The sequence below is a fragment of the Halichoeres trimaculatus genome, unplaced genomic scaffold (assembly GCF_033239565.1).
Source record: "Halichoeres trimaculatus isolate MK-OKI-2021-1 unplaced genomic scaffold, fHalTri1.1 fHalTri1_scaffold_27, whole genome shotgun sequence".
NCBI classification, from domain to species: domain Eukaryota; kingdom Metazoa; phylum Chordata; class Actinopteri; order Labriformes; family Labridae; genus Halichoeres; species Halichoeres trimaculatus.
The window spans coordinates 597,337-622,458 of NW_027437205.1; the positions used below are offsets into that span (position 1 = coordinate 597,337).

The window sequence follows — 25,122 nt, forward strand, 5'->3', positions numbered from 1 at the left end:
AGATCTCAGCTGATAGCTTTTTAAAGAGTTTTTTTGAGTGGGAGGCTGTTCAATTTGAGGTCAACAGCATCTGCAAGGAGGAGCCCTTCGCCTGTCCTGCTTGCAGCCCGGACATGCTTGCAGTTTCTGTTGATGGAAACCGCAAGCATTACTGCTTCAAAAATGCAGCTAGGTACTTCAAAGTATATATATAACTTCACAGTGTTTAAAATAATAACAATGTAAGTCTTTTAACCCGAGAGTGTGAGATATCATCACCTGTCCCTTTGTTTTATTTAGATCTGAGGAACAGGCCATCTTTGAAGGCGTCTTCATAGCAAAGGATGAAGACGTCTCAAAATTTGTCGACTACATACAGAGCACAACCAAACATGTAATATTGCAGACTGTAATTATATATGTTCAGGAATACAATTGTGTTTTATGGAAGTGTTTTTTGAGGTCCGTCTTTCGACCGTTTTAATGAATAAATTTTCATATTGTAGGTCTCTGGGAGAGGTATTTGTGGAGGGGAGTGGTCAGCAGCCAGAGAGACCTCCCAAAGATCTGCCAGCAAGCTAGATGAGGAGGGACTGGAACTTGCAGTCTGTTGGCATGGAGTGCTCCTGTGTGCCCTCAATATGTACAGAGGAGAAATTTTTGCCTATCCCCTGTACTTACAAAATAAGCTAGAAAATAGGCAAATAACATTTTTTTGCATGGATGTGACCTGCAAGTACTGGCCCTACCTCCAAAGAGTCACAAAAAGCTGCCCAGAGCTCCAGTATCTTTTAAACATGAAGCCCTTCCTCTCAGTGTTTCATGCCAAAGCCCATGACTTCAAGTGTGAAGTAAGTAACAATTAGCATCAGACAAAATGACTGTCTACATCTCAATATCAGCACTGAGAAGTTATAATTGGCATTGTTTTTGGAATATATTTTAAAAAGGTGAAATGGAGTGGGGCATATCAGGAGGGGGCTGGGTTGACACTTGACGAGGAGGTGGAACAGTGCAATGCCTTCCTCTCGCGGATAGCAGTGACCACCAAACATATGTCAAAAGGAGGTGAGGTGAAAACCGTAGAAACTCAGGTATACCAAATGGTACAGGATAGAGGTAACACATTTTCTGTTACAGGACGCACAGACATGCTGACACACATGGCCATGCGCTGGAATCAGCAAAAGTTTCACAACCTGGCCACCTCACTGTCCCGCAATCTGAAAGTAATAACGTTATATCCTTTATTATTACATAAGTATTATTTGTCCTTTCAAGTATGAAATATTATTTGATAGGAATAGTTGGGGATGTGAACTGAGTGTTTATTTCATTATTTTTATTACCTGTGATTGTTTGTGACTGTAGACCTCAAAAGCTCTGGAAAACCAGCTGCAGAATCTGGAGTCCATGAAAGCCCAGTTGGCAGTGACTGAGAGCCAATTGGAAGAGTGGATCAGCGATGTGAAGGAGTGGGCAGAAAGTAAGAAAACTGTTCATGAAGCTTTCAGGGTTTAGTCTGATACTTTGTAATTGATACCTGTTCATGTTGAAATACACAATAATGTTATGTTGACACATGACATCCGGTTTAATCTCTTAAAATAAGGTATGGTCTCTGTAGGCTTTCATTTGAGAGCAAGCATTGAACACTCAGTTTTGCAAGCCATTAACTTATAATGCCATTCGAGAATTAAATAAAATTAAGATTGAATTGCACTGATATTGTAAGTCACTGAAGTGCAAAACAAATATACCCTCTCTACAGCAAAGACCAACACCTTGACTGATGCGGATGCCTTGGCAAGCAGGATTGAGTTGCTGGTGGCAAGTATCAGGAAACGTTCCCAGCGTCTCTACAAAGATACAGACAGCAACAAAGGTCGTGCCAGGATCCGCCGCAAAATCAGGGAGGAGAAGGGGATCCTGAGTTCTGTGGTTGAAAAATACAACAAAATGGGACCAAGTACAGGAACTCTGTGTTTGGAGACCATTCTGTCTCAGGAGACAGCTTGGCCATGGCAACGACCACAGAGTGGTGTGTACACTAATAAGTTGACTACCTTCAGTAAATGTAACAAGTACAGAATACCTACATTGCCTTAAATTGTTCTGTAAAGCCATAAAACTTTGTGAAGCCTTTGAATTCCACATTATGAATTGACCTTTTTATGGAAGTATAACTGTGCCATCAGGATTTGAACATGAATTTCTAACTCTGAATTTTTTCAGCATCGAAATTGGACTTTGAATATTAAAAAACATCGAATTTTAAGCGCTGATTGGTTATTCTCCCCCTTTTATATTTGTCCATGTTGAAATAAATTCAGTGTAAAAAAAATCAACATCTCAAAAAATCCAGTCGAAAAAAAATTAGTGTTAAAAAGAATTCAACATAAAGAAATATCTATGTCTCGAGAATTTCGGTGCCAGAAAATTCAGTGTCAGGAAATTCAGTGTCAAAAATAATCCAGTCTCAACATCCGGGTAACCAAGGGGAAGCAATCGATCCCTTGGTCAAGTCGTACAACGCTCAGCCAATCAGGTTGCGCTCCACTGGTCTTATGACACCATGACAGTTTCGAGTGAACTATGTCGACCAACTCCAATGACGCGGCTTTGGTAAGCCTGTTTATGCTATTTGTCATTTGTGTTTTGAAAATTGCATTATAGCTATGACTTAACATGCTGCACGTTAACCGGCTATTTTGAACGATAACAATACTCAACTTTTATTACGTGGCGTTCGCCAAAACTGCGTCAGCAGCTTGCTAACGGTACGTACATTGTGTTTTGGGGCAACACGGATGAACGTTTTTGATTTGAGGAACAACGATGTCGTTATCTGATTGTTGTAAACAATCGCTGGGTTATCTGGCAAGTAATGACAATCTCGGCCTGCTAAAACTTCTTCGCCGTGGTGTGGGGCCGCTGCGGTAGCTCACCTCGTAGACCCGGTGTGTGTTAGCCTCCTGAGCCTCGCAGATTCGAGTTCGTTCTCACTTAACGGGACTGGTTTATCGTGTTGTTTATCTGACACAGAAGTGTTTTTTACTGAAATATCATACCATGTGATGTTTCTTCTGCTGAGAGTTGAATGAAGATAATTTTGGGCATAGTTAAGCATGTCTAATAACCCTGAATTAGTGTCTTTTCCCAAAGAAATACATAATATTGTTTTCAGAATCAGAATCAGAATCAGAATCAGACTCACCTTTATTGGCCAAGTATTTTCAAGGAACTTGACTCCGGTTTAAACTGCACTCTCTCAGTACAAATGTGGATAGAATTACAAGAGTAGAAAAATAGAGTTTAAGTAGTAGAAAAAGAATAATAATTATTACAATATTAAATAAAGAACTCTGCACAGAGTAAATACAAAAATATATACACAATTTAAGTTAGGAAAAATAGTGCACTGAATAAATGTCATAAAAAAATGTGCAACTTGCAACAGGGAATGGAAGATGGATGTGCAATAGAAACAGAAACAGAGAGACTGTGGCTGTACATGAGGTATATGAGTTTTTTTAAAGCAGGTTAAGTGTTCATCAGAGTGACGGCCTGGGGGAAGAAACTGTTCCTGTGTCTGGACGTCTTGACGCACAGAGCTCTGTAACGCCGACCAGAGGGGAGCAGTTTAAACAGTTTGTGTCCGGGGTGTGAAGGGTCTGCAGAGATGTTGCCAGCCCGCTTCCTGGTCCTGGACCTGTACAAGTCCTGGATGGAGGGCAGGCTGACTCCGATGATTTTTTCTGCAGCCCTGACAGTTCGTTGCAGTCTGTGCCTGTCGTGTTTGGAGGCTGAGGAAAACCAAACCGAGATGGAGGAGCACAGGACAGACTGAATGATGGAGGTGTAGAAGATGATGAGCAGGTCCTGGGGCAGGTTGAACTTCCTGAGCTGTCTGAGGAAGTACAACCTCTGCTGTGCCTTCTTCCTGATGTGTCTATGTGGGAGGTCCACTTCAGATCCCGGGAGATGGTGGATCCCAGGAACCGGAAGGAGTCCACAGTAGACACAGTGTTGTTCAGAATGGTGAGGGGGGGCGGAGGAGGGGGGTTTCTCCTAAAGTCCACTGTCATCTCCACAGTCTTGAGCGGGTTCAGCTCCAGGTGGTTCTGACCACACCAGAGGACCAGCTGTTCCACCTCCTGTCTGTAAGCGGCCTCGTCACCATCCTGGATGAGACCAATGATGGTGGTGTCGTCCGCAAACTTCAGGAGTTTCACAGAGGGGTCCCTTGAGGTGCAGTCATTAGTGTAGAGGGAGAAGAGCAGTGGGGAGAGCACACACCCCTGGGGGGCGCCGGTGTTGACTGTCCGTGTGCTGGATGTGATGGACCCCAGCCTCACCTGCTGGGTCCTGCCAGTCAGGAAGCTGGAGATCCACTGACAGGTGGGGGGTGGCACAGAGAGGTGGGAGAGCTTGTGGTGGAGGATGTCAGGGATGATGGTGTTGAATGCCGAGCTGAAGTCCACAAACAGGATCCTCACGTACGTCCCTGCAGAGTCCAGGTGCTGTAGGATGTAATGCAGTCCCATGTTGACTGCATCCTCAGCTGACCTGTTTGCCCGGTAGGCAAACTGCAGGGGGTCCAGCAGGGGTCCTGTGATGTCCTTCAGGTAACTCAGCACCAGGCGTTCAAAAGACTTCATGACTACAGAAGTCAGGGCGACGGGCCTGTAGTCATTCAGTCCTGTTATGGAGGGTTTCTTTGGGACTGGGATGATGGTGGAGCGTTTGAAGCAGGAGGGCACCTCACACAGCTCCAGAGATCTGTTGAAGATCCGGGTGAAGATGGGGGCCAGCTGGTCCGCGCAGGCCCTCAGACATGAGGGGGAGACACCATCAGGTCCTGGAGCCTTCTTGATCTTTTGTCTCTGGAACTGCTGGCACACATCCTCTTCACGGATCGTCAGTACGGGTGGGGTTGCAGAGGGGGGGGAGCTGTCCAGGGGGGCAGGTAGTCTTTTGTTGATGGGATGAGTGGGGGGTGTGAAGGAGTCTGTTTCAAACCTGGTGTAAAACAGATTCAGCTCCTCAGCCAGATGAGGGTTCTCCACAGGGTGGGGGGATGGTCTCTTGTAGTTGACGGCCTCCTGAAGGCCCCTCCACACCGACACAGGATCGTTAGCTGAGAATTGTCTTCTCAGCTTCTCAGAGTAGCTCCTCTTAGCTGCTCTGATCTCCTTTGTCAGTGTGTTCCTGGCCTGCTTGTACAGGAGCCTGTCCCCACTTCTGTAGGCCTCCTCCTTGGCCTGGCGAAGCTGCCTCAGTTTCCCAGTAAACCAAGTTTTATTGTTGCTGTATGTGCGAAAGGTCTTGGTTTGCACACACAGGTCCTCACAAAAACTGATGTAAGTCCATGAATGTCTGTGGCTGCAGCTTCAAAGACGCTCCAATCTGTGCAGTCAAAACAGGCCTGGAGCTCCTGCCTTGACTCATCCGTCCACTTCTTCACTGACTTCACTACAGGCTTTGCAGATTTTAATTTCTGCCTGTAGGTAGGAATAAGGTGGATCAGACAGTGATCAGAGAGTCCTAAAGCTGCACGGGAAACAGAGCGATATGAGTCCTTTATTGTGGTGTAGCAATGGTCGAGAATGTTCGCGTCCCTGGTGGGACACGTGACGTGCTGTCTGTATTTTCGGAGTTCATGGCTGAGGTTTGCTCTGTTAAAATCCCCTAAAATGATGAGCAGGGAGTCTGGATGCTTCCTCTCCACGTCTGTGATCTGGTCGGCGAGCTGCTGCTGCGCCTCTGTTACGCACGCCTGAGGTGGAATGTAAACACTGACCAGCACAAACGAGGAGAACTCCCGCGGTGAATAAAACGGGCGACAGTTTATGAAAAAGGATTCCAACTGGGGGCTACATGTCCTCTTCAACACTGTGACATCTGTACACCAACCTTCGTTAATATAAAAGCATGTTCCGCCTCCCCTCGTCTTCCCTGAGAGCTCCGTTACGCGGTCCGCGCGCAGGAGCTGGAAGCCGGGCAGATGTAGAGCGCTGTCGGGGATGTGTTCACTGAGCCAAGTTTCAGTGAAACACAGGGCGGCGGATCTGCCAAAGTCTGAGTTTTTCCTGTTGAGGAGCAGCAGTTCATCCATCTTGTTTGACAGAGAGCGGACGTTGGCCAGGTGGATAGACGGGAGCGCAGTGCGTAATCCCCGCTGCCTCAGTTTCACGAGCGCGCCTGCTCGCTTCCCGCGCCGGCGTCTTCTGTAAACTCCATACAGAGCTGCTGCTCCTCCGACCAAAACATCTGTAAAGTTCCCTGGTTCAGTGAAAACCGGTGGAAAAATTGTACCAGATGTCAGGCCAATGTTTATGAGCTCTTCCCTGGTGAAAGTGACCACAGAAGGAGAGCAGAGTGCACTGAAAAAACACAAAAACGCACAAAGTACGAGAGAGCGCAGTACCGAGGCGACCATCCGCGGCGCCATCTAGATAATAGTTTTATAGCTTGTTTCAAATTGTTGTATAATGTAGGACGCATATCTTAAGTGTTCACCCTTTGGAAACCACAGTAGGGTCACCATAATTATAGTGCAGTAACGAGTAACTTTGTAAAATGTATTCATGTTCTCGTTCTGCCAATTTTTAATGCTCCTCTTGCTTTTTCTGCATTGTTGCAGGGCAGTCATGCTGATAATATTTTACAGTCAGCCAACCGCCTTTTACAACTACTCAACTCATCAGGTCAGCAGGGTTCAGCAAGTGTTGGAGTCACAAATCAACAAATGAGGTTTAGTATTGAAATTTACTTTGTGTACATATGGCTTATACTACTCATACATTTTAGATGTATTGATTATTAATAGATTTTCTTGGATACAATTCTGCAGAGAACAGAGACGAACAGAACCAGTTCAAATGGAAATGACCAGGTGAAGAAAAGTTTGTTTAAGTTTAAAACATAAACTTCTCACTTAAGGCTAATATTAAAGTAATTATGAAATGAGCGAAGTTATAGCAGGACTTGATAATACATAATCTTCTAATAATGTCACATATGGTTGTAGTTAGTGTTTTTTGTTTGTTTGTTTGTTTTCTGTAGGTCCTTTCCAGGTATTTTCACCAGGGGCAGGGGAAAAAGGCGATTTCCCACAGCAAGTCCTGTTCCTGCCAGGAGGCCTAGGCCACTGGATGTGGCTTTCTATTTGTTGCCAAAGCGATGTGAAAAAACTCCAAAAGAGGAGGAGCAAATAGTCCATATGCATGCAGGACTGGGCCGTAGGACTGCTCATCTAGATGAAAGCACAACACATGAGGAGGTAAAAACATGCAATTGTTAACTTAGTATTGTAGGTTTTGAAGTTATATGGATTTTTTAGAATTCCATGCAGTGTTATTGATGCTCTTCATGATTTCAAGTTTTGACACTATTTTTGGGAAAGATTATATGTGTATACATTTTTTGCTTACAGTTATGTGATGCCCTCAAAGTTTTATTCCCAAAATTGGGGTCAGTTACTGGTGGGTGGCTGCTCTACAAACCTTCAGGTAGGCCAACACTAGTTTGTGTGATACTGGTACTTTTTCATAAAACAAAATACTTAAAATGTATTCTTCACAGTAACCTCTATACTTTGAACTCTGCATGTTTAATATCAAGCATATCTGAGCTGAGGTCAGAGAGCGCAGACCTCCACCAGCACCACAGTCCTCACTCAGATTGTAATTTTCACCATTAATGTTAGTCCTACCTTTATTTCATCTAACTATTTAAAATCATTGACTATGAAAACATACCATTAGCAAGTGGATTCATAATCATATCTAATTTAGTTCAGTGGTTATTCAAAAAAATTGCATTTTTCATCATGCTGGATCCAGACGGTGATCAGGATCACTCCCAAAATGTAATCATTTGTTTCTTGTCCCAATCCTGACATTTCCTGAAAATTTCATTGAAATCCGTCCATTTTTTTTTTTTTAGATATGTAACGAACAGAGAAACAAACAAACAGATGCTGATTATTGCATAACTTCCTTGGCAGAAGTGGGAAAAAAAAAAACAAAAAAAAAAAACACCTGGTTTGTTTTAGGTTACTTCTTCAGCCTGGTCTGTTCTGATGACATATTTAGGTGCTTTGACTAAATGTTTGGATTATCTAATAACTTTTGATTGTAATGTAATCTTCCACTCCTGCTATCTGTAGGTGGATGGGGGAGCCGACAACTCAATCTTGTGACTCCCAGTGATACTGGCTATACTGGCGTGATGCTGAAATCTTTAAGTCGTGGGTGTAAAAACCTTTACATTGCCCCAATCCAAGAAGAACTCAGCACAAACCCCCTGCCACTAACTGATGTAGCATTCAGCAACATGCCAAAAGCCACATGTCAGAAGTGTGGATTAGAAGTTCCCCTTCCACTCCTGACAGAGCACATCAAATCTTGTGACGTCATGGATTTCTGTAGCGACGATAACCTGGCCAATGGGGAAACCAGTCGGCTTGAAGAGAGACAGTGTAAGAACTCTTAATGTTCAGCTTTTGTGAGTATTGGTATTGAAAAAACAGAAACCCCTTTTTTGAAAATAACACTCTTCTCAACCTCTAATCAGCAGGTGTGCAGGAATGTCCTGTCTGCACGAAGATGATTCCTACTGATATCATTGAGGTACATACTTCCTCGTGTGTGGAAAGGTATCTATGTACTTTTTATTCTCATTGTCTTTTCAGTCTTTGTCCTGCCTATTCTACAGTTGTAACAAAAATAATTTTGTGAGGGTAGAAGGGCAGGGAAAGAGGTGACACATGAAAGCGTTACATTTGAGGGAGACCAAGAAGCAATGCCTGGACCATCCAGATCTTCTACAGCTATTACAGATGGTAGGTGCTGTTCAGGCTTAGCAGTAGCATAGGAAAGTTAAGGAAGATATAATGTTACATCTGAAATTTTGAATTCTTTTTGCTGTCTCAACAACAAATATTGGTAATGAAACAACCTTATTTCCTTTGTTTTCATATTAGACTGGTTAACCATCACTGACCCCAGCAAGGCCATTTCTCAGTGTGCTGGCAGTTCTCTGCGTAATCATGATACAGAGAGTCCCTTACTTCTCAGCATGGACATCAGAAAAAGCCTTGAAGAACAGGACATGGCACTGATCTCCTTCTACAAGCGGCCTAATGTGGAATGGGGACGACCCCTCAATTGCAAACTTGAAGGTAGCTTCAGTTAAAAACTACAATTGTCAAAATCTAACTCACTTATTTACCTTGTGCTTTTGCTACCAAAATTGACATTGTTTTACAGGAGATACTGCTATTGGAGAGGGCGTAACCCATTTTTTCTTCTCAACATGCATAGAAAAACTGAAGTCAGGGTTTTGCATAAATTTTGGTATGTATTTTTTTTTTTAGCATTTTCAGCATTGTCAAATTTCTAAAAGCTCCTCTTGATGTTGGCCAGACTATCACCAAAATAAAATGCAGTTTCTGAGGAATCACTCTCATACACACCCAGGGGAAACACAAATGCGGACAGAGCCATGTTCATTTCAGTGTATCGCCACATTTATTCTGTGGTCTCAACATCAACAAAGTAACAACACCACAAAGCTACAGTGCCACCTATGGACCAAACTTAGTATAGCACTTCTGGTAATCCAATATACTACAAGGCCTATTTCTTCTTATTGTTCTTGATTAATGTTTTTTATGTCTTAACAGCAGGTAAAAAGCTTACACGTCTTTTTGAGGGGGAGCCTGGGCATTTAGTCCCCTCAGCTTCTCACTTTCTAGTGGAGAGTGAGATGTTCATGATGGCGGGGAGAATGATAGGCCACTCCTTTCTTCATGGAGGACCCTGGGTGCTTCTCAAAGCTCCAAAGTTCCATCCTTCCTTCCTCCACTTGCGTCGTTCTCTTGCGTCTTAGTCCCTCCCACCAGAGATGCATGGGAGAGACGCGAGGAAATAAAGAGAGGAGAGAGGAACGGAGGAGATTCGTTTTATAGAGCAATGGGACATCCTCTCCTTCGGAGCGTCACATGAAGCGACGAGTTTCAGTGATGACGGCATCAGCTGATCACCTCTGGATCATCTGTCAGTCAGCTCTAACAGCTGTTTGTGCGTCTGGGCACGTGCGCTGTAATAACTCTGATCAAACAGAAACAGTAACAGAGATTTGTCTGTTCTTTTAACCAGTTAAACACACACGTAACCATAAAGAAAACTTGCTCTCTGTTTATTCTGTGTGCTGTTTAGAAGCTCACGGATCACTTTTCCGGTAAAATGCGTAATTGTGAGATTATTTATGAATTATTTATCCTTTATCTTGAGCCCATCTGATCGTGAACTCTGAAGCTTCAGAGTTCACGATCAGATAAAGTGGGTTATATTACTATCAATATGACCCACCTTATTGTGTCTCAGGAAGATATTATTGATCAGTCAGTTTTTTGTATTAATCCTCTGATTATATTGATTTGATGATGGTTGTGTTCAGTGTTTTGTGATCTAAACTCACAGCAAACCCTTTAATACCAGATTTATGATCAGTTTCTGAACGATCCTCTGTGCCCGTCTTCAGCTCGTCTTTTCTCTCATTAAACTCCGTTGTGTTTGTGAAGTTTCATGTGAAGTCTGAGCTGCTGCAGCGTCCAATCAGAGAGTGATATTCCATATGGGGGCGTGTCGGTCAGTGAAAAGACTTCCGCAAAGCCGGCTCTCGTGTCTCGTCGATCATAGCTCCTCCGATCAGTCTCCTCTCTCCTCTCTCCTCTCTCCTCTGAGCGCAATTATCGCTTTGGGACAGTCTTCAAAATGGCGACTGGGAAAGTACTTCCGGTGTCGTGGAGGAGATAGGACGGAGGAAGCACGAAGTTAACGCATTGAGACGCACCCCAAGTCTTCAGGGACTCAGCCCTGCTTTTGTACATATTCTGCTTGGTGGGAGTCCTGACACTGCCACCGTTACATTGGAGGACTGTCCAGACCTGGACATCAGGGAAACAATTAGGCTTGTATGTTTAATTAAAAAACAGTTTTCTGTCTTTCGGTAATACGTTGTACAATGTGGATACCTTTTTATTTGATCAATCTTTATTTGTATAGCGCCAATTCATAACAAGTGTTATCCCAAGACACTTAACAGTAGAGCATAAAACTCTTCATTTTGTGGATACACATATAAACATATATAAAAACTAGTGCTGTCAGACGATTAAAAAAAATAATCTAATTAATTAGCGGATATATTATTAATAAATCTAATTAATCACATTTTAATCTCATATCTGCTTAAAGTACCCTAATAAAGAATTTGAATTCTAGGATATTATAAAATTTTTGTGCATGACTAATCAAATGAATACACTAAGAAGTGAAGATTTATAAATCCACATTTTTATTGGTGATTAAATAAAACAAAAGTCAGGGCAACTTGTCCAGAAAATTCTTAGCTCAATCAGGCAACTCAAATTTCACTTTCAGTGTGTTTCATAAATCAAATTCAAAATAAGAAAAAGGTTGAGGACATCCAGCAAACCAGTTAGGCCTGATGCATTATTAAAGAATGTAGTAAAAATATAGATAAACCAATTCAATAATAAAACAAGACTAAGTCTTAAATATGCCATTCCTGTTGTCACATGGGCTTTGTTTTGTTTGACTAGAGACGCATGTGTGAAGTGACGTGCCACTGCCATGTACGAGTCCTCCTGCTGGCCAATATTAAAATGTTTGTGTGCTATGATTTATTGCGATACATTTTTATGACGCACTAATTTGTGGTGTAATTAATCTAATTAATGCACTAAAGTAACTGCCCTATAAAAAACAAAAACACATATGTATACAAATATATACTCCCAACACCAAAATGAATCCGTATATCCCTTTTATTGTGTATCCATTAGGAATGTGTGTTAATATCAGCAGAGTATTTGTATCAGCCCACAACATGCCATCACTAACTGCCATCTCTGGTATCCATTGTCCTTGACGAGATATTTTACATCCCTTATTGTCTTAAAGCTTGAAGGGGGATCCATACTGTCTGATAAAGATAAACAAAGCATCCAGGACTTGGCCTTTGCATGGGACCTCCCTTCCCTAACTGAGAACAACAGGAGGTGGCTTTTTGAGAAGCTGTTGATCCATGCTGTGAGTGAAACTTAGTTTGATAAATGTCTATCCAAACAGACTGTACATTTGTTTTTGAGTCTTTTGAGTTACTTTTTGGTAAAATAAAAAAATAAAAAATACTGCACTTTTTCCTGATGGTTTCTGTTCTTACTCTCTTTTTACTTTTAACAGGTAATAGGACGTGTGACACGGCAAATAAAACAGCTGAGACGAGGTCTTAAAGAGACACCATTGTGGACACTGATGACCAAAAGACCTGACACAGTGGCCCTACTCTTTCCTAAAGATGTGGCAGGAAATGTCTGCGCGGAGGTTGAATTTATTTTAATATTATCTTTTAGTGCTGTAGAAAATGTTTTTTATACCTTGTAGGCATCCATTACTGTCCATTTTTGTCTTGTTCTTGTTACTGATGTATTCCTATACATTACTTACAATTGACATCATTGGTATCAACCAGTTATGTTTGACCAAAGAGTGTAACGAGTATTGATTTAAGAATCAAAATTATTGTCTTAGTCATTCTATTTTCTTTTTTTCAACATAGGTACTTCTTCAGCGAATCACATGGCCTCATGAGGATGACAGTGATGATGAAGACTGTTCCATCGAAACTAAGTGCCGCATGTCAGGCTATCTGCGACAGTTCATAACCAATGGTAAGTTTACTCGTCTTAAGAGTTTGTCTAATCTTCTGTTAAGTTAAGCTGTTTGTGCAATAGTTGGCTATTTATTCTAATGACTAATCATCACCCATTTGAATCTACTTCGTAGCAACACCAGCTGAACTCACCAACTTGGTGAAATTCTGGACCGGATGGGAGGTCGTACCACAGAGTCTCTCTGTGGAAATCATTGGGGGCAGATACCCCACATCATCTACCTGTTTTGAGACCTTGCGCATTCCAGGGCATTATAAGGACTACCCATCTTTCAAAAATGACATCCTGGCCTGTATTTGCACTTGTCATACTGGATTTGGTCTTGTGTGAGCTACATCTGGGCCTCAGTTTATGCTTATCAGACATAGTGGCTGAAGTTAAATGTTGTTTTCAAGCTTAGGTGTTCATTATGTCTTGAAGTTGTACAGATATAGTTCTCTTTCTTTTATCTCAGACATGTAGATTCTTCACGTACCTTGACATGTTTCGGCGGAAACTTCCGCCTTCCTCAGAAGTGTCAACAGATGATAGATATGACGTGTTAAATCAGCTGGTGTTATGGAGGTGTGACTCTCCTGTTAATTTTTCTGACGGGGTCACGCTGTCCATTCCCCTGAGCAGGACGCTGCTCCAGGTGTGTGAGAGCATGTATGCCCCCACCTCCCTGTGCATCGTCCCTGGGTCCCGTTTCCTGAATTACGAATAGGGAAGCCATTGAGATCAGGAAACAGGGCCCAGGGATGATGAACAGGGAGGTGGGGGCATACATGCTCTCACACACCTGGAGCAGCGTCCTGCACAGGAGAACAGACAGCGGGACGCGTGACCCTCCTGTCAGAAAATTTGACAGGAGGGTAACACCAGCAGATTTAACACGTCACACCTATCATCTGGTGACATTTCTGAGGAAGGCGGAAGTTTCCGCCGAAACATGTCAAGGTAGGTGAAAAATCTACATGTCTGAGATAAAGGAAAGAGAACTATATCTATGTTTTCAAGCTTGTTCAGATTGATCTGACAGTACATTAAAGGTTCAACACAAAACAAGTCTTCCTGATCATTTTATTTAGGTATCTTGAAATTGCTCACAAAATTGAACTGCAGATATGTAGATATCACAGCCCAAAGACTGGGATGCAGCTCTTGGGTTGATTGCATCTCTCAAAGATGTCAGTTGTTCATCAGTCAGTGGGCATGCAGTGTGTGGAACAATGACACTCAAGTGATCATCACAAGGAAGTCCACTTTCTTCCCAGTCAATGTTGGGGATATCCATGCCCTACAAATAGAAAGCATTTTAGATTGTATAAAGTAAAAGTGGACACACTTCAAAATATTTTGTGCTTTTAGCAGATCTGATTCAATATCTTTAATTAAATGATTTGTTCTAATTACACATATGCATAACCTCTATGCTGTCTGGTCCCGGAACTGGATTATGTGTGCGACCAAGTTCCCACAGCTGGTTAGGAGTCATGTGGCCCTCTGTTCTTAGTGAATGGTTGTCCCAGCCACTGTGGAAAGTATCGAGGTCATCCTGCAGGCGTGGGAGGAACACAAAGTGGCAGCAGAAGAGGTGCATTTCATTGGCGATGCTGAGGAAGCCCTCTTCTTCAAGGTAGTGGAGAACATCATAGTAGATGCAGGTTACAGCTGTCCACAGGTCTCTCCACAGCCGCTCAATTCTGGAAAATGTAAATACATTTTTAAAAAATAATCAAAAAAGTGTTTCTAATTATCTGTTTAATTTGTTTAAAATATTTTTATCCCCAATGGATGCACAAAAAATAAATGTTAAAATGTCAAATATATTTCAAACAATGAATTTCTTTATTTTGTATTTTTGCACAACCCACTTAAGATTTAGAACTTGTTTCGTACATACTGCATGTCAATACAGCCTATGCATATGTGAAAAAAAATTGTACATGAAAGTTCCCCAGTAAGTAGTTGTCTGCCAACATACTACCACAGCACAGTATGAAAGAGGTGGCAACCTAGCATCTGGTATCACTATTACTGAACATACCGTTGGTTATGAACACTCTTCCCGGATTTAAATGTTTGTATGTCAGTATGTTGCTCTCTTTCCTCCTTTTCTAAATTGATGAGACTGTGAAGCTGTGTCAGTTCGTTTAAAATAGCTGGACAAACAGTCAATTGACCTGACAAAGCATTCAAAAACACAAGTTCTTGTGTGCAAGTAAACTCCAAGAAGTCTAGGTCCAGAGGCATACGTCCCAGAATATTCTCCAATCGAGAGCGAAGCCTTTCCAAAAGAGGATTAAGCAGTTGCTCCTAGGAGAGAAAAAATTAAATTAAAAAAATTACCCATAGAAAAGCAGACCCATGATAAGTTCTACTAACTCGACAGTGACCTTCTGATCCTCACTATCTACATTTATAACTAGCAGGTATCTGCGTGAAAGAGTCCTTTCTCATGCGCAACCCTAAAGTGGTATATAAAATGAATGTTAAACTATTGTATCACAAAATCAATCTAAAATTCACCGGATGAAAGGCGAATCTGGGCCTCTGCAGGACAATATTAATCATTTACGGCTGTCATGTCCCACCTCGGTGAAGTTCGTTTCAGGTTGGATCTTCCCAGGCACCTGTTGGTCCTTATATCCATACAACTGCTTAACCGTCGAAGACCCAACGCAAAACTAACTTCACAGCGGTGCACAACCAGACTGCTGCGTAAAGCAGGTAGGTCCGTGGAGATATGCCCGCTGTTCCCCCACCCCCATGCACCCAAGGGCGGCGGCCAAAAGAAAACTGACTAATGTAAATTACGTTATACTGCAACCGTGTATCACAGTTTAAATGTCGGTGTTTAAAGAGCAACTCGGGTTTTTTGACACCTGGACCTTATTTATAGGTGTTTGCATGCTCTATACTCATTCAGACAAACATCGTGCAGCTCGGAGTCCTTCAGAAGTTATTTAGATCCAACCGATTTTAGCCGCACTTCGCGGAGGCCATGGCAAGGGAGCTTCGGCGCGGCACATAATCTCTGCAAAATCGCTCATTTCGGCTATATTTTGTCATCCATCGCTATCCATCGTTATCACAAACACGCTCCTCTTCTGTTGCCATAGGCGAACACTGTCCACAAGCGCACCACCAGTTCGCATTGAGTCGTGGACATGCTAAATAAGGTCCAGGTGTCAAAAAACCGGAGTTGCCTTTTAATGTCAGTAATACTCACCGAAGCGATATCTCTTCCGTTGCTCGACATGGCTGAGTAGCCGGTTTCTTCTTGTCTCGTTTGTTTGTATGTTTTTTTTTTAACTTCTTTTGTTCTCTTCCTCCGTATTTTTCTCCTTCTGTTCGCTGCTCCTCTTCTCACGGTACCTCTTCTGCTTTGCAAAACGAATTGACCCTTGGTGACCTGTCATGGTGTCAAATGACCAGTGGAGCGTAACCTGATTGGCTGAGCGTTGTACGACTTGACCAAGGGATCGATTGCTTCTCCTTGGTTACCCGGATGTTGAGACTGGATTATTTTTGACACTGAATTTCCTGACACTGAATTTTCTGGCACCGAATTTCTCGAGACATAGATATTTTTTTATGTTGAATTCTTTTTAACACTGATTTTTTTTCGACTGGATTTTTTGAGATGTTGAATTTTTTTACACTGAATTTATTTCAACATGGACAAATATAAAAGGAGGAGAATAACCAATCAGCGCTTGAAATTCGATGTTTTTTAATATTCAAAGTCCAATTTCGATGCTGAAAAAATTCAGTGTGAGAAATTCATGTTCAAATCCTGATGGCACAGTTATACTTCCATACCCTTTTACCCTTAATGTTTACAGCCTATGTTGATCTCAGGACCAAGAGAAAAGCCTTTGACATTGTCATGGCAGTAAGGAGACTTCAGGAGGAGAAAAAAATTCTTGTCATGGAGATGAACCACCATTGGAAATCTCTTTCAGCTCGTGGTAAATCTCTAAAGGGACAGTCCTGCTTGGTTTCTGGAGCAGTGATTCAAAGTATGTATTTGAATTTCACATTGCATGAATGTGCAAATCAAAGTCTGCTGATAACATTACTAAAACTGTTTTTAACTCTTAATGTTAATTTAAGATTCACCATGGAACCTAAATGAAGATGAGTTACAGGGTCTGCACAGTGTCATTGGAAAAAAGCAGCAGAAGATCAGAGAGATGATGACTCATGCAAGACGCTGCTACCTGCAAGTTTTGTCTGGAGCAGAGGACATCGACTTCCTGCAAGATGATCAGGCTGATTACTCTGATAGTGATTCTGAAGGTTCAGATGATGCACTGTGGAAGCCTAATCAAAGGGCCTTCAGTGCTTTTAACTTATTCACCTAAATCAGATGCTTAAAAGATCCATGTATCATTTCATATGGACATTACAATCAAAGCAACAATATACAGGAATTCAGTTGGATGGAATTTGGTGCTGCGGCAGCACGGTGGAATATAGCTGAGCACTTGGAGCTAACACAACCTGATGCTGGTTTGTGGATTTTTCATTTTCACTGAATGTTTTTTTAGCAGGTTTGAATGTTTTGCATTTTATTATTCAAAATTTCAACCTCATGCAATTTTTATGTATGATTTTATTGAAAATCTTTAGGACATATTTTTTGCTGTGATTCTGAGTACTTCATCAGTCTGGTTGTCTTGTTGTCTTCAGCTGTGATGTGACTTACCAATTTGCATCATTTATTTTGTTTTGCTTCTTCTTGATAATAAAGACTATTTTTGCAAACTTGGCTTTGTGAATTCATAAAAACTTGGATAATCCTTGAAAATGTCATTGCTTAGCAGGCTTTGGTGTTCTAATAAAAATGTAAAATTGTGCTAAAAGAATGATAATATTAAAAATAAATGCTTCACTGTGTTAAGCCTTGGTCCTATTGAAATCATTGAAACAAAACAATACATCCCTCCAGAGCAACCTAAGATCTTTTTCAATATTGGAAGCAATGAAATTACACATCGATCCAAAAAAATGTGGACAATGGGCCTAAATTTATAAATCCCTGTATCTACATTTATAGAACAGAAAGTGCATTTCATACTTCGGAAACCGGAAGTGGTAAAAGGACCGTTTCACATTTTTAGAAAATTAAAAAAATTATTAACAATAGAACAGCATATTAAAATTTTTTTAAATAAAAACACTCAAGTGGTTTTTCTGTAAGTAATTAGGCTAACAAGTTTTTTAAATACATTATCAAGAAAGAACTTTAAAGGTGGCCCTATGCTCCCTTCAAATTTAGAACTACAACCTTTGGATTGATTTGCATGAAGCAATATGGCGCGGTTGGCGGGAGTTGTAGTTTTTTTTCTTTATGAAATATTAGTGTTTGATTATCAAAAAGTGGCAGTTGTTAAAACTGGAAAAAGTAGTACACTCGGACATATATGATGATGATAAACCAATGTATATAATCAGATTTCACATATCAAATTTCTTAATAGGAGAACTTTAATTTAACCCTTTTTTATTGTGCCCTTATCTGTTGATTATATCCATGTGATAGCAGGGCTCAAGAGGTTTCCATAACACTTTGTACCATGTCTGTACCCCTTTCTGTTGATGAGTTATAACCATTTGAATATCCTCAGAAGTCAGCAGTCAGGGGCTTGTATTTCAAAGCAGGAAGCATGTAGAGCCTTCATACTGACATATGTTACTCTCCACTTCAAGACCTTTCCAACGATGTATGTAGTTTAGATATCAGACAATTTTTGAATTTTCAGATTTCAGGGCTGCAGGCCGGCAGATGAGTGGGTTCGGAAAGGGACTTGACAGTCAACTGATAAAATTAGACTTTAAGCTCTTTTTTTTTTTTTTACTTTTTTTTTTGCATTTATTTTGTAATTATGTACTGACCAAAATGAGACAGCCTTAGATTGAGATAGACAGTGTTTAAAACACTTCATTGTCTTTTTTACACTCCTTACATACCAAAAAAGATCACACCCCAGATCTTTGTGAAAAGTGTCTGGAGGTTGGTAGCTACTATCAGTACCTCTGGCAATGTAAACTGATTAAAAGGTTTTGAGGTATAATCTCTCAAGAACTAAGTAATATCTTTCTTGCAGGTTGAATTTTAAAGGGACCCAGGCTTTTTGTGGTCGGCCTGCCATCTAGACATTTAACACTTACACACTCACAGCTTAATCCATGTGACAAGCTACTGTTATGGACCAAGTGTCTTCTGATTTCTGATTAACTCGATAAAAGATTTACTTTCAAATGTCAGTGATATGCAGAGATGGTCAGGGTTCTCCTTCATTCAGAATTAGTGTTGTATTGAGAGGCAATCAGAGGTGTTTTACAGAGCTGTGGTCTCTTCTTTTTGATTATTTGCTGACGGATCAGTCAGAGATCGATGGCCAAGCACCTGTAGAATAACATTAAAGTTCATTTTTATTCATTCATGTTCTAGACTGCTTATCCTTTTTTGGGGTCGCAGGGGGCTGGAGCCTATCTGAGCTGTCATCGGGTGAGACTAGGGTACACCCTGAACCAGTTGCCAGCCAATTGCTGGGCAACATAGGGAGACATACAACCATTTTCTATCAGACTCACCTAAGGGCAATTTGGAGTCACTAATTAACCAAATGAGCATGTATTGGTCTGTGGGAGAAAGTCTGAGTACTCAGAGAGAACCCATGCATGAACAGGAAGAGCATGCAAACTTTACATAAAAGAGTCCTGCCTGACCCAGGGATTGAATCAGCAACCCTCTTGCTGTGAGGCACATGCACTACCTGCTGCACCACCATGCCGTCCAGTTTGTACTGAACTTGAACTTTTTATATATTTATCTATTTATTTCTTCCCAATCAAAAAAAAAAAATCTGTGATGTGATCTGATGACAGAACTATGATGCTATTTTGCTATATATTGTATTTATGTTCATTAAGAGATACTTTTCTTAACTTAAGCTGCCTACACTTTCACATAGTTGAGACTATCCAGCTGGAATAGAATAGAATGCTCTTTATTGTCACTCTCAGTGTGCTTAGTGTACAACAAAGTTGGAAGTGTATATGTCCTTTGAGGGGCCGATGATCTTCAGGGCTGTTTCCACAGTCTTCTGAGGCCTCGCTCTGTCTGCCTGAGTGCAGCTCCTGTACCAGGTGATGATGCAGTATGTCAGCAGGCTCTCTGTGCACGAGCGGTAGGAGGCCAGCAGCCTCCTGTCCAGATTGTTCTTCCTGTAGACTCAGGAAATGTAGCCTATGAGTCTTAATGAATGATGAGATGTTGTCTGTCCAGGAGAGGTCTTTCCAGATCTGGATTCACATGAACCTGACTGTGTGAACCCTCTCCATACACTTGCCGTTGATGTAGGGGGTGGCTTAGCACTGGTCCCCCTGAAGTTCACCATGTTCTCCTTCGTTTTTGTGGATTTCAGTGCCAAACTGCCAAACAAGTAAAAGGCTAAACATTTAATGCAGTAAATGTTGGATAATTGTTAAGATACTTCAGGGTGTGAAGGTACATGCTGATTTACAAGCCAGGCTCAGGGAATGATCATGATTAATAAAGTGCACTAAGACCATGATAGCCACTTAATGTTGTGTTCTTTCTCTTGTCATGAGTTCAAGATGATTGAAGGCAGTCATCGGCTCCTCAGGTCACCCCAAAGCTTGACTTTTGGCAGTCAGATGACTATTGAGTGTTACAACCCCCAGAGCCCCAAACTTGGACACCTTCAAAATATTTACTGTTTGCAAACAAAACAACAAAACATTATGACACCAAAACAACATTTAATAATCCAACAACTCATAACAGGGCCACACACTGTGAAAACATTGTTGTGTTAAATTGCTGTGCATAAAGTGTAATAGGCTGCTAATAACTGGATAAATTACCATAGCTGAAACTAAGATTTACCTCATGAAGTGAACATATTAGTGAACAAAGTATACAAATTGAACTGAACAAAACATTAAATGTGGAACTTTTTTACAACTTAAACTGATCGGCCGGTTCCCATGTGTCATCCCATGTCTTGCCGCTGCCAGGATAGGAAAGACAGAGACATAAACACAGGAAATAAAGATCAGAGGCTAAAATTTCTTCTGACATATCAAGAAATTTCATGTCTATAATTTCCTTAGTAAACCTGTCTTTCACATTAATAATTAAGCTCTAGTAGTGAATTTCAAATGAGATAGCAACCACTGGATCACAGCATAAATCTTTTGTCGATAGTTCAACATACCGGTTCATGGTCGCTTACGGAGCACTTACCATTGTGAGCATGGTGCCCACCTCACTTTCACTTCTTCTCTGCCCTGGAAGGCAAGCAATAAGAAAAAGGGTGCAATTTGTTAAGAGAAAGGTGTTTTCTTTCATAGACAGAGCCATAACACATATGTGCACTTTTAAGTAGCTAAGTATTATGTAGAAATTTTTTATCTATTCAAATAATTTCTCAAGAACATAGACATCACAGCATAAAGTAGAATCTTTTTAAAAATATGACTTCAATATAAATTTAGCCCTCAGTAAACATGACATACTATATGTAAGCCCAGGACTGGAGGCTTATGCAGAGGGTGACTGATATTTCACAGACCATTTTTGGTACCAGCTACAGAGTATCAATGATGATAGTAAAGATGTCTGTGCAGAAACTGAATACTACAAGAAAGCAGACGCCCAGCCATAGACTGTTCACCCTGCTGCCATGTAGTATAAAATATAGAAGTATCCACTGCTGTAGCACCAGACTATAAAATATGTTCTTTGCTCAGACTGTAATACTCCTCAAACTTCACAATGGTTTGGTATTAGAAACCATAAACTGAATATCAAATTAATTTCCTTTTGCAACACATTGTTACAGAGTGGCCAATAAATACAACCCAGAACCTTGCTTTTACATTGTATTTCACAATGAAGCCAAACATAACAAAGGAGAACATACTTACATTTACCAGGCTTCGATTGGACAACATCCTCATACTTAAACACCCTCTGCTTCCTACGTCTTAGGCATTCTAAAAATAGAGAAAAAAGAATCTTATGGGGCTAGCCTAGCAATTTGAGAAGAACTATATGCCTACATAATAATATAAAGGGATATCTAACCTTTCTTTTTCTTTGCTTTTCTTTGTTTTGGTGGGAGGACAGGGCACAAAGATGACACAGGATATGGGGGAGACTGAGACATGGGAGAGGATGAAGGAAGGTGAGACAATGTGGAGGCCAGAGGAGGAAGAGAAGGAAGGGGGCATGGAGGATGAGAAGAGGTGGAGGTTGGTGAAGGATTAGTAGAGAGGGGAAACGGAGGATGAGAAGAGGTGGAGGCTGGTGGAGGATGAGTAGAGAGGGGAAACTGAGGATGAGAAGAGGTGGAGGTTGGTGGAGGATAAGAAGAGAGGGGAAATGAAGGGGGAAAAGAGGTGGAGGTTTGTGGAGAATGAGTAGAGAGAGGAAACGGAGGAAGAGAATAGGTGGAGGCTGGGGGAGGATCAGAAGAGAGGGGGAACAGAGGATGAGAAGAGGTGGAGGCTGGGGAATCATCAGAAGTGGTGGAGAGTGGTGGATGATGAGAGGAGAGGGGGAACGGAGGAGGGTAAGAGGAGAGGGGGGATGGAAGTTCAGTTGGCAGGCAGGATGTTGAAGGTTCAGAGGGGACAGAGGATGTAGGGTGACAGTTAGAAAGAGAAGAAGGTGAGGTATTTGGGATGAGGTGCAGGATGATTTCTTCCTCATCTCCTCCTGACTGTAGTGTCACAGGCTGAGCTGCTGGACAGCTGCTGTCCTCAGGGGGCCAAGGAACTGCTGCCGGTGGGCTGGTGACACTTGGGGAAGACAATCCTGCAAAAATGGAGAAAAAAATGTAAATATTCTCCTGTCACACCATTTTCATTCCTATGTTAAGGATAAAAACTAATTGTACCTGCATTCTGCATCATGAACTATTAGCTGCAGTCACATTAAACTTGTTGAGACAGATAATCCATCCCAGTGTGTGCTCATACTACATCCTTAGTTTATAAGACAGAGAGATGAAAAATCATGCAACCACACTGAGATGAACCATTGCACATTTTTGTGATACTAATCATCTGAATTTTGACTGGGAGTAAGTCTGAACACATGGTAAATGATCTGAGATTATTAACAGCATTGGCATCACTCAGGTATGGGCGTATCATTATCACGGTGTCCACTCAGATAACATGCTTGCCTGACATCTTTTGTTTCAGGCAACAGCAAAAGTTGTTCTCTCTAAAATGGCTTAGAAGTAAAGAGGTTGCAATGTAGCAATGAGCTAGATGTAAAGCCAGGGGTCTGTCTTTCTCACTTTTTGACACTGATTTATTCATCTTGAGAACCACTCCTCCAATCAACACCAAACTTGGCTGATTTCTTGCTTAGAACCTTAAGAACTTTCAATTTTCAGACAGTTTGAGTAAAATAATATGAGATGTGTAAACATTTTCATTATTTAAAAAAATGTGTTAGTGACTGACTTCTGAATTCACTATAGGTTGCAGTGCAGCAATAATCTGTCATAATTCAGAGGATGACATAGTGAAGTTTCAGGTATGGAGAACATTCAAGTGACTTAGTATTTAATGACACATGTAGTATCACCAGCATTCATTTAACACAACTTATGAAATAGCTAAAATTGAACTGAAAAATAAGCTCTGATTGCATGTGACAAGCTTCTTAAAGTTTTCACGATATCTCCCTTTGATTTTTACAAGGTAATCTGGTTGAGCTATACTCAAGAAAGCTGCAGTGACCATTACCAGGGCATGAGAAACTAGACAAGCACATTGTTAATGGGCACTAACGTGACACAGAGTCCACCAACAACTACGCTATAGGACAACAAAGTATAACATATCATAAGATAGTTTTATTATAAATAATCATAGTCTTACTTTTCAATAGGTGCTCATGCAGTTTCTTCATTTTCAGAAGAAATTCTTGAATGATCCCATCAGTCGGTCCAATGTGATGGACCATGTCCCCATAAAATACTCCGTTCCTGCCTTGATGGGCCATAAACAGGACTGGATATTTGTCCAAGGCATTCAGCTTCAAAACCTGAAAGACAGATTTTGAAGGGAAGAAAAATTTAAGTCTGTTATTATACCTCAACTCGAGAAACCAACAAAACAGAAGTAAAGGCACGTGTTCATCTTTTTCTAGATTATACTATCCTCCAGTTTACTGGAGTATAATATTTTATATCTTATCTAGGGCTGTCATTTTAACGCGTTAATTAGATTAATTAATTACACCGCAAATTAACGCGTCATAAAAATTAACGTAATTAATCTGGATCCCAAACCCGCGAGGCGTTCAAAGACGCACTCATTTTCAAATGTCTAGCATTTACAAACCGTTTGTCCTACATGAAAAAAGTTGTGTTCTCGTCAGATTTTCAAATTTCTGACGGTCCCTGAATGTATCACATCTAGCAACATGCTTTGAGCCGAGGGAAGAGAGCGCTGTTAAAGGATAAGTTCGGTTCATACAGCTTTTACATTGTTTATAGAATGAAGTAGAACAAAATACTCACCCAGAAGGCTTATCTGATCCAAGGAGTGCTTCGGGAGATATTTAGATCCAAAATCGTGCAGCAGACGTCCGTATAATGGGATTCATCAGGGTATAGACAGCACCGCTCCTAAAACTGCAGTTCAGAGGTCATTACAGCCGCACAGCGCTGTCTGGAGTGACACAGACTGCAGCAGAGGACATCTGGGAGCCGACCATGATGGAATATTGGTGAAAAACACGAGTTTTTGGACGATTAATGCAGTTTTAAGGAGCGGCGCTGTCTATGCCCAGATGGATCCCATTATACGGACGTCCGCTGCACGATTTTGGATCTAAATATCTCCCGAAACACTGCTTGGATCAGGAAAGCCTTCTTGGTGAGTATTTTGTTCTACTTCATTCTATAAACAATGTAAAAGCTGTATGAACTGAACTTATCCTTTGACGGCGCTCTCTCTTCCCCCCGGTTCAAAGCATGTTGCTAGATGTGATACATTCACGGACCGTCGGAAATTTGAAAATCTGACGAGAACACCACTTTTTTCATGTAGGACAAAATCTACAGAAAATCAACCGTTTGCTCTAGCTCAATTCTGTAAAAAACAGGTAATTTTACACTCTCTACTGCATCAAACAAGTCCTGAATTATCGAAAAAGGTCTTGTATTTAAATCTAAAGAATTATATGAAAATTTGCTTCCATCTTCCTGGTGTCATGTTTCAGCTTGGGGCTGCTCTGCACCAATCAGTAACAGTTTGTGTGTTCAGAGCATGTGAAACTGAAAATACTTCACTTTTCTTTGATCCAAGACTTGAATAAAGTGTTTTGT

General features: G+C 41.2%; 3 long non-coding RNA genes across 3 annotated transcripts; 1 reads left to right on the forward strand and 2 right to left on the reverse strand.

The window, feature by feature from the left end:
* The first annotated feature begins 9,298 nt into the window (after window positions 1-9,298).
* LOC141786425 (uncharacterized) lies at window positions 9,299-12,387 on the forward strand. The gene is made up of 3 exons (XR_012597759.1): window positions 9,299-9,341; window positions 11,976-12,104; window positions 12,258-12,387. It is a non-coding gene; the product is annotated as an uncharacterized LOC141786425 (long non-coding RNA).
* Window positions 12,388-20,531: 8,144 nt separating this feature from the next.
* On the reverse strand, window positions 20,532-21,953 carry LOC141786418 (uncharacterized). Its single transcript, XR_012597753.1, has 4 exons — window positions 21,858-21,953; window positions 21,698-21,766; window positions 21,015-21,058; window positions 20,532-20,778 (listed from the first exon to the last, which is right to left on the reverse strand). It is a non-coding gene; the product is annotated as an uncharacterized LOC141786418 (long non-coding RNA).
* Window positions 21,954-22,001: 48 nt separating this feature from the next.
* On the reverse strand, window positions 22,002-24,256 carry LOC141786419 (uncharacterized). The gene is made up of 3 exons (XR_012597754.1): window positions 24,134-24,256; window positions 23,669-23,834; window positions 22,002-22,589 (listed from the first exon to the last, which is right to left on the reverse strand). It is a non-coding gene; the product is annotated as an uncharacterized LOC141786419 (long non-coding RNA).
* Window positions 24,257-25,122: the final 866 nt, after the last annotated feature.